Source organism: Argiope bruennichi, chromosome X1 (assembly GCF_947563725.1).
Source record: "Argiope bruennichi chromosome X1, qqArgBrue1.1, whole genome shotgun sequence".
Classification (NCBI taxonomy): Eukaryota; Metazoa; Arthropoda; class Arachnida; order Araneae; family Araneidae; genus Argiope; species Argiope bruennichi.
Window position 1 is genome coordinate 38912507 of NC_079162.1, and position 13515 is coordinate 38926021.

Genomic DNA, 13515 nt, shown 5'->3' on the forward strand with positions numbered 1-13515 from the left:
AATTCAACTTAACATTATCTAATGAATAATTTTAAGTGTTTACCTACATGTTCATAGAAAATTTTCGTCATGAGGATTATGTGTTCTTATTCTGTTCTCCTCTAAATATCATGCATGTGAACCAATCTACATAAGCGAAACGCCTGAGGAAATTAATTTCTCGTCAGGATTATACAGACAGATGCATTAAGTCGAAACATGGATTGTAAAGTCTTTACGAAATTAATTCTGCGTTATTACTAATTATTAAAATTATAGCAATGGTTTTAAAAATCTGGGTACGACGTCTAAAAATCGAAGCAGCAATTCTAAACAAGCGCAATTAACAAACAATTTTCCGGTAGAAGCTAAAGCGTTAATAAGCTCGTAACTGTAGTTGATATATTTTAAATCCATGATAAATAACAGAGAGGAAATGAAAGAACACTAAACAAATTAAGTTATATATGTTTTGCGGAAGAAGTTTCCGAATCTTTGTAAATTAAAATTTTGCCAACATACTTTGCATTGGGATCTCTTGTTTAAAACAGGGTCTTCATGAATCTTTGTTTCAAAAACTTAGTTAATGGCCAGTTAATTTGATGAAAGAAAGCCTATTATGAAAAATATTTCAGTGACTGAACACTTGAATTAGAACTAACTATTGCATGCCGATTTGTTCTAATTGAAGTGTGATCTATCTCTCTTTAAGTTTGTACTAAGAGTTTTGAAACGCCGTGTTAACAGTGAATTTTTTTTAAACTTTTCAACTCATGACTTTTTTATATTAAAAGGGAATAATCCGCTCTTTCATTTAAGCGAAATAAAGTTTTTAAGGCATTAGTGTGTACTCAAGGAGGAAATTAAGAGAAAAACGACAGTGGATTCTTGATCAAGTATTTAGAAAAAAAAAGTTCGATTAAGTATATTTATTTGGGAAATTTAATGAAATATTCCGCATCAAAAAGAATTTCTAAATCATTTCTGAAATTAGATCTAGAGAATACAGCAGAAGAGCCCATCCTTTCAACAATCTGGAACACAATTTCACATATTGACGTGAACCTTATTATCCAGAAACATCAGTGTGGCCATCTAAGATGTCCAGGTTAGTTTTTGATTAAATTGTCAGGTTCAATTGCCCTCGGTTATCAAGAGACGGCATGCCGTCTGCCTCTAATGGAGCTCTTTCCGAGTTCTCTAGGGACCATTTCTAAGCAGCTGCTCTAATATCAACGTGTGAATGTAAGATGATGATAACAACCTGTAACAATGCCACCATAAATTCAAGCTGCACAGCTGGACAATTAACGTTACTTCTGTATTAGGATTATTAAGAAACATCTATGAATCATTTTCAAGATATTTGCAAATTAAATCCAAACTTTAATTAAAGAGAAATAATTCTTAAAATGAATGCCTCTTTTCTGTTGTATTATTGATGTTAATCTTCAGTCAGTTAAATTCCTGATTGAAGATTTTGTTTTACTATAACATTTTTGTTATCAATGCTCGCAGCTTGTTTATCAGTTTACTTAAACCAGATGCTTTCAAGAAAGATGTTTGTAATATATTTTATACGCTACTCCTCTATAGCTGGTATTGTATGAATCTCGAAGTATGGTTTTTGATGCAACACAGAGCATATTACATAATAATCAAAATAACATAGTAACAATCGTTTTTATAATTTCCGAGTTTACTCAAATGAGTGGACACTAACGTTATTTCTCATCAAATTATTATATAGAATGAAATAAAATCAGAAACATGTAACTTCTTATTGTATAATTACTCTTCTTATATTTTCTCTTAACTTTTCATTAAGCTGCCTAAACATTGTTCTTTTATCCTAGTTACCACTAAATTTTTAGAAGGGATTTAGTTGTTGATCGATAACAATATATTTTATATTGTTTGATGATCTAAATCATCAGATCTTAAAATAAATAATACAGTTCTAAGATTATATAAATGAACATATGTTACAATCGGAAACGTTTCAATGCATGCAGCTTACAAAATTATGGGAATATTATTCGTTAGAATGATTATAGATACATTTGATAGATTTCGAATGAGAATGTTAAGACTTTTAATTAGAATATAGTCAGCATAAAATACCTATGTTAACACGGAAATGAATTCAAAATATATTCTTTAACAAATCGAATCTTAAATTTTCTTTAGTATAATTACTAATATAAAGACACGTAATATTTATTACATATATAACCGCGTCAAATCTGTCGAGCAAATGAGAGTAATATTCGAAAAGAATTGATGGGAAATGTGGCAAATTATATGATTATATTATATTATATATGCATTTACTATTTTATTACAAGTACATTTATAATTTTATAAGTTACTATTCGCCTTTTTAGCTACCGGTTCGTTCACGAGGATTAATTGTTGCTAAAATCTGTAATTAAATATTTTATGAAACTAGGTTTTAATGGCTTCTTCAGCAATATATTTTAAGCTTCAATATTCATGCAATAAAATATAAACCAGCTTTCCTTCAATTCACGCCATTGCATTCATTGTACTGTTTTATTTATTTTTGGGTCTGTTCTCCTAAAATTCATAAAAAATGTAGGCTATTTGTTATTTCAAGCTTTTTAAAATGCAACGTAATTTGAAACCTAAAACAATATGAAATTTTGCATTTTTCTCAATTTACTAGTACTATAAATCGAAACCTTTTTCAGATTCTACTCAGTATAAAACAAATATATCGCATGCTTTCCTGAAATTTGCTTTGACTGTAATGATTTGTGTTAGGTGTAAAAATTGAATTCCGTTATTTGCACATTTCATTATGTTTTTATATTACTATTCAATAGCAATTCGAATTGTAAATCAAAAATGAAAACTTACCTGGAGCTTTAATATTGAATTTTATCAATCATTTTGGTGTTCTCTCAGAATTCTTATGTTTTGTATTATCGTAAGTGATGTGTTTAACATTCGTTCAAAATTCTTACCTATATACATATTCTTGTTGAAAAACGAGTTTAAAAGATTTTTTAAATTGATTAAATATGGAAAAAAATCTATGCGACAAAAATTGTATTATTAAAAAACTATTATTTTGAATTTCATGATGATGTACAGATTCTCCTTTTGCTGTAATAGATTTCGTTGTGAAAAAACGCTAACATTTCGTTTAATTTTTAATTAAAAATCTCATTAAAACTCCAAAAAATGCTTTGAAGTGGTCATTACCGCCATCCAAAATATATATATGTGCCAAATTTGGTAGTTCTATGTTAATGACTCTATCCGTAGAACAGCAATACACAGGCACATACGCACAAGCACACATTCATCTTTATTCAAAAAGTAATAGTCAATAGTCTTTATTCAAAAAGTAAAGTCAATAATATAATGCGACAGATATCACAGGAAACATTATTGTTACCATATTTTCTTTTGAAATTCCACGTATTTCTTTAAAATAAGACATTATGTTGAGCATAAAGTTATGTCTCATTTGTTAATTAATTGTAATTAATTAACAAATTATCCAAAAAATAAAATTTATTCTATATAAAAAAAACTAAATTAATTTCATTTCACAAATAAGTTCGAAACCCTGAAAACTGCCTTTGTTACCAAATAAAAAAATTCGTCTTTTAAATGTTTACATTAGTATAATTTTATTGGTAGATTTGGACTATGTTTGCACTGCTTATGGCTAATAATTCCCACTTTCAATATAATACTTATAGTATCTAAAAAAATGGTCATATATTGTATAAATAATAGATAAAATAAATGAATTTTATGAAGCCAAATCGAAGCAAATGTATTTAACTTTTTCTGAAGAGCAAAATTAATTTAATAATTTTTGTTATCCTTAGATTTCCTTTTATTATTACTAACCTCATTAATTATCTATTTATATGAAGCCTTTTACTGCTTTTACTTTTTAATAAATTACATGCAGGGTTGGAAATGCTACAAATGGTGAGAGAGAAATGTGAAAGTAATTTCGATAATAACGCATTTTTTTCCATACAGCAAAATAATTCCTTACGCTTTAGGAAATGAATGCTAATGTCGAATCAAGTATCAAATTAAATCAGCAGCCCTTGACAAATGCTCTCGAAAAGCTTTTTTAATCAGAGAACATAACCATTTTCAATTATCTGAAGCGAAGTATTACAAAACTTAAAGTTAATTTCGAACACTCATGTATTTATTATAAAGTATTCGGAATCGGAAAAAGTACTTTACCATATAATAAATGCAAAAGAGTCTTTGAGAGCTTTTAATAAAGAAAGAGAGCATTTTATCGTAAAAATAAGAACGAAAAATTTTCAATATATTGAATTGTTTAAAGAAGTATAGATCGACTTTTTCACTAACGAATCATAGCTTTTCGCATAGAAAATTCCTTATCACATGTTGCAGAAAGATTTCATTGAGAAAAAAATGTCACAAGGGAAATTTCTTAGTGAGTTAAAAGTTTCAGAAATTACTCTAATCTAGATTTTTTTTTTCATTTTTTATTATATTCTTTTATACGACGCAAGGTAGTAGGAAACACACAATCAATTTAAATACTTAGGATCGAATAAACTTTGAATTTTTGTTTTAGAATGAAACTAAGCAAGAAAAGACTTTAAAAGTTCATGCCATTTTAAAATAGCACACATGGGAAATTTAAACTTTTATCTTAATTATAATCTTCCGTTCAAACAAATGATGTTTGTCTATGAAATCAAAATGGCTAGTAAAAATATGATGGTATTAATTATGATTTTTTCATCCAAATAGATAATATTTGTCTATGAAATCAAAATGGTTAGCAAGAATATGATGGTATTATGATTTTTTCAGCTAAATAGATAATATTTGTCTAAGAAGTCAGGAAGGCTACTATGAATGAAATAGAATAAATTATGATCATTCAGTCAAATAAATTATATCTGCCTATTAAATCACGATGTCTAGCTGAAAAAAGAGAATAAATTTAAATAAATCCTTTTCGAATAGTTTCATATTCATGATTCCCTTAACAAAGTTTACTTAAACATCAAATTACGATATATATAAAAGCCAATTATTTTAAAAGCACTTACACATGTTCTGTTTATTGAGTATATGAACCTTTCTAATGTAGTGACATTAATTGACATTATAATGTCATAAACATGTAATTCTTTAGAAGTATTCTATTTGTCTTTCGAAGCACTATAACTTTCCTTGCTTATTCCTCATGTAAATGACGTAAATAATAAATTTAGTCTTTATTTCTCATCTTCGACGATGGAAGAAAATCACTAGATTAACTATTTGGTGAAACAATTAAAACCGATTAAATTTCGCTGCAATTATAAAAAGTATTGTTGAAAATTATGAAAAAAAATTATCATTAAAAATTTTCCAAAATTTAAAACAATGCAAAATTTGAATGGTATTAATAAAAATACATTTTTTGTATTATAATTTAGTGCAAAATTCATATTTGTGCGGCAATAGTTTCAGATATTACAGATTTAAAACGTCAAAATCCCGCTTAAAATTTTAAAGTTATTTTAATTCATTTTTTAAAATTTCAAACCAGATGGGTTCAAGATATGCATCCCTGTTCTCAAAATTATATTTGTGTCAAATTTTGAAGTTTTAGGTCAAATAGTCTATTGGGGTAGAGTGCTAGCAGCCACATTTTTTCCTTTATTATTAGCAAGAATGATCTATATACAAATTTAATCGAGAAATACAGAAATAATAGGCTAAAATTTGATTGACACTTATGGAAATATTTTGAGTAACAAATTTAAAAATAATTTCAGCAATCTTCTGAGTTAAGATACAGGTCACGGGAAAGGAAAGAAAATGATCTTGAGTGTATTTGTTTTACAATTTCTTGACTAAAAATAAATGTATTGAACAAATGTAAACCCATCTTCATTTTAAACCAATGTTAGTGATATTTTTTATTAAATCATTTGTATTTAATGCTTATTATAATATGAAGTAATTCAGAAAAAAAGAAGAATATGATGATAATAAAATTCAATACAAACATTCAGATTCAGTACATATATTATTTTACTTTTTTTGATAATGATGCATGGAACAACGAAAGTTTCAACATTTTATTAGAAAATATTTTTAATTAATCAGCTATTTTTGCATTTTTTTAAGCATTATTTGTGATTATTTATTATTATTTAAACAATTTTGAGATCTAAAACAAATATTCGCACAGCTAATCTCAGTCTCCAATTTCTAAATTAGTCATAACATTTTAATGGGAAATATATAAAAAATATAGTCGGATATTTTTGTTGAGAAATATTTGTTTTGACTCATTTAAATTAATTTTAATGCCAACGAAATACCTTTCAGGGAAGTATGCAAACTGAAAATGATAGAAGTAATTTCCATTTATTTTATACCAACATAAATAGAAACTGAAAAATAAAGCTGCAAGCACTTAGTTTCAGAATTTAATTGAAAAACATGATATGCATATATATCCGATAATTAAAGTAAATAAAAGTGTTATTCTAAATTTAGAACAGGAAATTGAATTGGAAATTTTCTCTACGATTTAAAAAATATCAAAATATAACTGATATAATCAAGAAAATTCCATTTCATGACTCTGTATTTTCATAATGAGAAGTATAATTTAATGTAAACAGATTTTGAGTACATTTTGCAGTTTGCAAACAAAACACTCTTCATGCTATTTTTGGAAATAATATTTTATTCTAGGGCTTTTTAATGATATACAATACATATGAATAGCATATAAAACAAGATATATGTAAAAGAATACCTCCGCTTTCCTCTAATCACCGTCTAGATATAATAGTCGCTTGTTGATGCTTCGATAACGTGACGAATTGCAATTTTTTTAATGATATTTATAAACTTTGTTGATGTCACGAATTTTCCATCCAAAAGAACATCACATGAGTGCATTATAATGTGTTAGAATTTCGCTGAAATTCGTATTAATATAAGGGATTGTTTCTTGAATTGGAATAATTGATATATCTGAAATCAAAACTTGGAATCAAATCAAATGGATTGATTTTTTTAACTGTATTTGCTATTAGAATATATTTACCTTTCGTTCCGCCAAACTGTGGCTAACAAAAAATTCTTTCAACAGATTCTACTCTTTAAATGTTTTGAACGCGTTAATTGTATTGGTTATCTGAAAGATTTAATGCACAATGCTTGAGCTAAAATATTTCATACCGTTATTTATTCCATTATTTTCTTATTTAATGAAATTAAGGTTTTTTATGGTAGTCATGATATCTTTTTATTTATAAAAATTACTGGCATATTATTTGTTTGCTTAGCATTACAACTTTTAAAAAATAAAAATAAATCACTTGTACTAATTTAGCTTCAAAGTTTTTTTTGTTCTCTGGCTGTATACGAATTCGCGAAGTTCCACTGTAATAGTCTTTTGAAATGTTACCTAAAATATGGAAGAAAGCATATAGGTTCTCTAAAAAGCTTGGAACAAAGTGCTAAATTTCAATAATTTAAATGACTTGAATCTAAATCTTTAAAGGACCCATCTTTAAATTCTGTAGAGATAAAAATACAACTGACTTTATATATTTAACTACTAAATCTTATAATGTTTATATTTGTTTTATGAAACTGGAGGATATCGGCTGTTAAAAGTTTTCACCTAATGCAATGCTTTTAGGGCATTCGATTCCGATTTCAACAAAATATGTTCGAATGGCCTATTTGGATTGGATAAGTTCGATAAGAAAACAAAGATTATTCGAAGAGAAACGGCATCACTTTTGTTGATAAATATTTATATCTACTATATGAATGAACCAAAATATTTGGGGAATTCATAAATATTTAAATTTTTCAACATTTGTCTCATCTAGTATTTTTTATACTCATTAAAAATGAATATTTAGTTATTTTTACTTAATCTTTTACATTGCATTGTTTAAAAGATTATAAACAATTAGATAACTCGATAATGAAAATGTCATAATAGATTTTAAAAATACATAATAGAAAAAGAGATTTAAGACAAACTTATTTAAATATGTATTTATATACTTCTTTTATACTTAATTTAAATAAATATCATACATTTTAAAACATAACTTAGCCAAACAAATTTATATAGTAAAAGATGTGTTAACTAGCTCACAATAAATATTAAAAAAATGGTTGAGTTGACGTTTACTTAGAATTAAGACTAGTTATCAAGTATCAGCTTTTAAATTTATTTAAAGAGAAATTACCAAATATTTTTTTAGATAATAAAATATGTACAGACGTTCTCAAAGTAATAAAACTCAGACTATAAATCTAAGAAAGAAGCCCTTTTGAAATATCTATTCATCTTTTATTTGAGAAAATAAGTACCCCTGAAAAGAGCAAACATTATCCGATTCCTATAATTCGTCGTTCAAATGTAAGTTTGAAAAAAATCCATGAAGTAAATAAAGCTAAAAATGCATGTACAAATTTAAATTTAAAATCAAAAGCATTTTCGGTTACGTATAATATTATTCCAAAAAGTGTTTTATTTTCAGTAAAGTAGATGATTTTAGTTTATAGTTTAGTTTAGTTTTTAAATAAACTGAAACAAAATATCAGGAATTCTTTAACGATGCCATATCATTTGAGGTTACATATACATGAAACGCTTATCTGCGTCCATAATATTACATATCATTTGAGGTTACAGATACATGAAACGCTTATCTGCATCCATAATTTTACATATCATTTGAGGTTACAGATACATGAAACGCTTATCTGCATCCATAATATTACATATCATTTGAGGTTACAGATACATGAAACGCTTATCTGCATCCATAATATTACATATCATTTGAGGTTACAGATACATGAAACGCTTATCTGGATCCATAATATTACATCCAACCATACATTTTTGAGGCTAAAGTGTGACATTCCATTTTTCCTTCTTCTACGGATTGAGAATTTAATACCAAATTAAAGAGAATATGTCTGTTTGACGTGTAACTCTTGAAAATGGATTGGGTTTATCCCGAGATAGCTCAGCATATTATTACATATGATATTATATATTATATATATGCCCATATAATATTACAAATATTGTTTAATATTATACAATATTGTACAATATATCTGTGTTATTAGGATCACAGCTATATACTAACATATTAAACCCAAATCTCATTTGGCAAAACATTTAAAACTGGAAATACCTGTTAATAATCATAAATAAAATTGTACGTAAAGATTCATTTTATGTCTTTAATGCATTCGATTAATTAACGGCATTGTAAATAATCTTATAACTATTGCTTTCAACTTTGCTGATGATAAAGAAATGTTATTTTTAAATATATTTTAAAATGAATTATCTCGGGCATCAGTACAATTCATTTAAGATTTCATATTGGCTTTTCTTCGATTCGAAAAAATATAACTCCAGAACGGAACGGTATTAGGAAAGAAACACGATCTGAAGTAATAAATTTAAATTATTGTTTTCCTGGATAAAAATATAAAAGTTGAGAATTTAAGACATAGTAGCAATTTTATTATTTGAAATAAGAAATAAAATTCTCTTTAAAAAAACTAAAATAATAAACAATGTTTTGATATATAAACTTCTGATTTTTTAAAGTCAATAATTAAACAGTGTTCAGAATGAATTTTTAAAAATATTTCCTTTATAAAATACTCATGTAGTAACATTTTTAATTCAGAAACGGTATTAGCTGAGCAAAATTTTAAAAAAAAGTAATCTTTTAGCTCATGTATAATTTTTAATTAAAATTTTAAAATAAATACCTATTTTTTATAAATAATTTTTAAATGCTTTAAAGAAAGATAGCATTAATACATTTTAAAATTCAAAGCCGTGTATTAGTTTTTTTAGGAAACTAGAAAAGATATAGAGAAGAAACACACACATCAAGCATTTAAATTAAGTTAATCTTTTCTGAAGTAAATGAGTGCAAATGGAAAATAGCAAGCACGATTGAAATTCTGCCGTTTAGCCTTAATATCAAGTATCTAAAAATAATTAAACTAATTTAGGCAGTTACAGAAAATACCTAACAATTTACTAGTTAGTTAATATAAATAAATTGACAAAAATAATATTTTAATATTATTCTTATAAACATAGTAATTATAGATCGATAATAGCTTAGATAATTCCTTCTTAATTCTTATAAGCAGCTTAATTTAGAAGCATCGAAAAACTATTCCAGTTTATAAAATCAAATTTATTTTGGAGCATAAGTAATTGGTTATTCAAATACTTCTACTCCAATTCTTCACTTATCACAAGAAATGGAATTTTAAATCAATTTATAAATATCTTATAGTAGAATTTCAAGCACAATGGAATTCATTTGAGATTTTTTAAAAATGTTTATTTTCCGTTGAAAAATATAGAACTCACATTCATAACGAAAGGAGGAAAGAAACACATACCAAAGAATCTAATTTAAATTATCCTTTTCTTGGGCAAATAAGTACCAGTTGGAAAGATTGAACATAATCGAAATTCTATCATTAATTATACGTCCCTGCAGACACGAGATCTTTCACCAATGTCTAACGTAATTAACATAGAGATCTAGTGATTCACCGTTTCCTCCAAAAAGAAAGAAAGGTAAGAAATCTGACGAAAAAGGAAAACAGCAACATCTTCATTTGCAACGAACTACTTCGTTATCCAAGAGATATTGCATTTAATAAATGGAAATCGATTCTCTTGCTAAGGTTATTAAATGCGAGAAAAGAAATCCAAGAATCCGTTTAGATGCTGATAATGAGCAGAAATTCGATATATTTGGGGGAAATAGGGATTCGGGTAATTATTTTAAAATTTTCCGATGAATATATGAATATGCATAATATCTATAGGAATAGAAAGTGATGTGTCTATGAGTAATCTGCCTTTCCAAAAACACGTCTGAATAATAGGGTTCATTTTCGTATGTTTTATCCTTTTCTTTAGATAATGATCGTTAGTTGAGAGTCCCCATAACAGTCGTGTCCCCTCAAGTCTTTTAAATCGAGGTCAAGTGAAGGGTAAAGTCTATTGTGGCTAAAACAGCTCTATTAAGATGTTGCTTGCTAATGAGAGAGATTTCTTTTGAGTCCATGGCAATTAAGCGCGTATAAACGAGTTTCAGATGCAATTCAAAAATTTTGGAGCCTTTTTTTTCTTTGCTTAACTAAAAGGTAGTTATTATTCCCTTTTGTCTTATTTTGTTCTTCAGAATCCTATGGTTTTATTTTAAAAAGATTGTGATATTGAAGAGAATCTTTAAATAAAGGGAAAGGGATTTCGAGATAAGTATTTTAACTGAAGAAGAGAATACATTTTATTCTCAATTTTTTTTATCAAGACGAATGTAAATAATTGTGGATAGTGATACATATTTGCCTTACACTTGTCCCTTTTCTTAAATCAATCCATAATAATTTAATAATTAGTTCATTTAAAGAATATTTCATTTGAACTAACCATATTACATTAAAAATTAATTTGACAACTGAATTTTTAATAAATAGTTTTAAGTAAAATATTTTAAGATGAAAGCATTAACTTTGAAACTATATTTTGTATATTTTACTTCACTTGTTTATATGAATTTCAAACTCAAAGCTTTTGAAACGTTGAGATAATTTCTTAATAACAACATAAACAGAATATTTTCTTTTGTTTAAAACTTAGTTTTTTAGCACTTCATGGCTATATTTCTTTATTTAAATTAGGATATAGTATTTAAGTGAAAAAAATAATATACTAATTTTTTAAAAGGACCAAAATGTATAAAATAATTTGTTCTATATCTATACATATTTTCCTAAAAATTTGTAACTATAAATTTTAAAAATTCACAGTCAAAATTTTTAGTTTTACATTTTTTTTCTGCTATTTGTTCTTGTGTATTTGAAATTTTGCTATCGATTTTAAACGAACTTTCCATAAACTACACACGATGATAAAATTTGCATCAAATAGACAAGAAAGTGAGTCTAATTTTGTTTTGTCTTCCAGTTCTGAGCTATACATAAAGTTGTTGTTGCTACTTATGGCGCTTTGCAAGCCCGCTGACAAATCTGTCAGCGATTTAAGACGTGAGCGTCTCTTGTTTTTTCAGTAGCACCAATTAGGGACAAGAGTACGACTTAGGTACTTCATACGTCACATTCCCTTGCATAATCCCCTTTCACAGGGGGCCACATTCACACGTTTTACAGATAGAACACAGAAGAAGTACCATACCCGAACCGAGACTCGAACCCGGGAAGTCCCGATCACGCAGGCAGATGGGTTATCCCTATGCCAGAACGCCGGCATATTTAAAGTTCAAATCGCTAGCTCATGGGGAAGTTAGAGTAAAATCTATTCCAAAATTTTTTCCGACAAGACGAATAAACAAATAGATAAGAAAGACTTGATAATAAAAAAACATGTTAAAAATTGGGTTGCAATAAGACTTTTTGATTTTATGCTTGAGATTTACTTTTTCTTTCACTCTTTGTTAATGCAATATGAATCAAATATTTATATCCGCAACTAATCGTGTTAATATACATAAGTTAATGTACCCTTTTATAAACTAAACTGTTTATAAAAGGGATTTTGCACTTTTTAAAAACATTTAATAGCCTATTAATTAAATGAAATACATTCTTCTGAAACTGAATTTTAAAATTTGAAATCAAGTATGAATTAATACTTTTTTCTATATTTGCAAAACAAGTTGAGGATTTATTTGGAATTAATGTTTTAATCTCTTTTGCCTTTCATAAATCTGCAGCGTTCTGTTTTAGCATATATTTCAAATTATCATGCGATCAATTTATAAATATATTCCAAATCTATTGTATTATAGGATTTTTAATGAAATGTTAACTGTATGACATTTAAAAGCTGAAGGAAAATAACAAAGAAATGCCACGGTAGAGATTTCGAATGTGAGTATTTCAACACCTTGTTAAGATATATAATCTTAAACAATTAATCTTATGTTTGCAAATTGAGTTACAGCTCTAGTAAAGCTGGAAATGTTATTAATGTTTCTTTACTGGAAGTACAAAAATTGCTTTAAATATCAATTATTTATTATTTTTTTACAAAATGTAAGAAAATTTTATTATTTATTCATATACCATACGTGCTGCTTGCTTTTGGCATTTAAAATCTTTCGACATTTGCAGCATTGTAGTTTATTAAAATGAAACTGGTCTAAAAAAATTCTTAAAGCTAAATTTTCCTTCACAAAAGAGGGTTTTTTTTACCATTTTCAATAAGATGACATACAAAAATCATTTCAGATAACATGAAATATTTCAAATAATATGAAATATTTCAAATAACATGATATACTTCAGATAACATGAAATACTACTTTTAAAACATTTTACATCAAAGAGTAACTCAGTTCACGAAACATTCTTGTTTCAGCAGACTGTGGTTTAAATATATTTCTTCCTATGAAGGCCGAGTAACCTAATATCTCTGAAATAGCATCTGTGTACTAT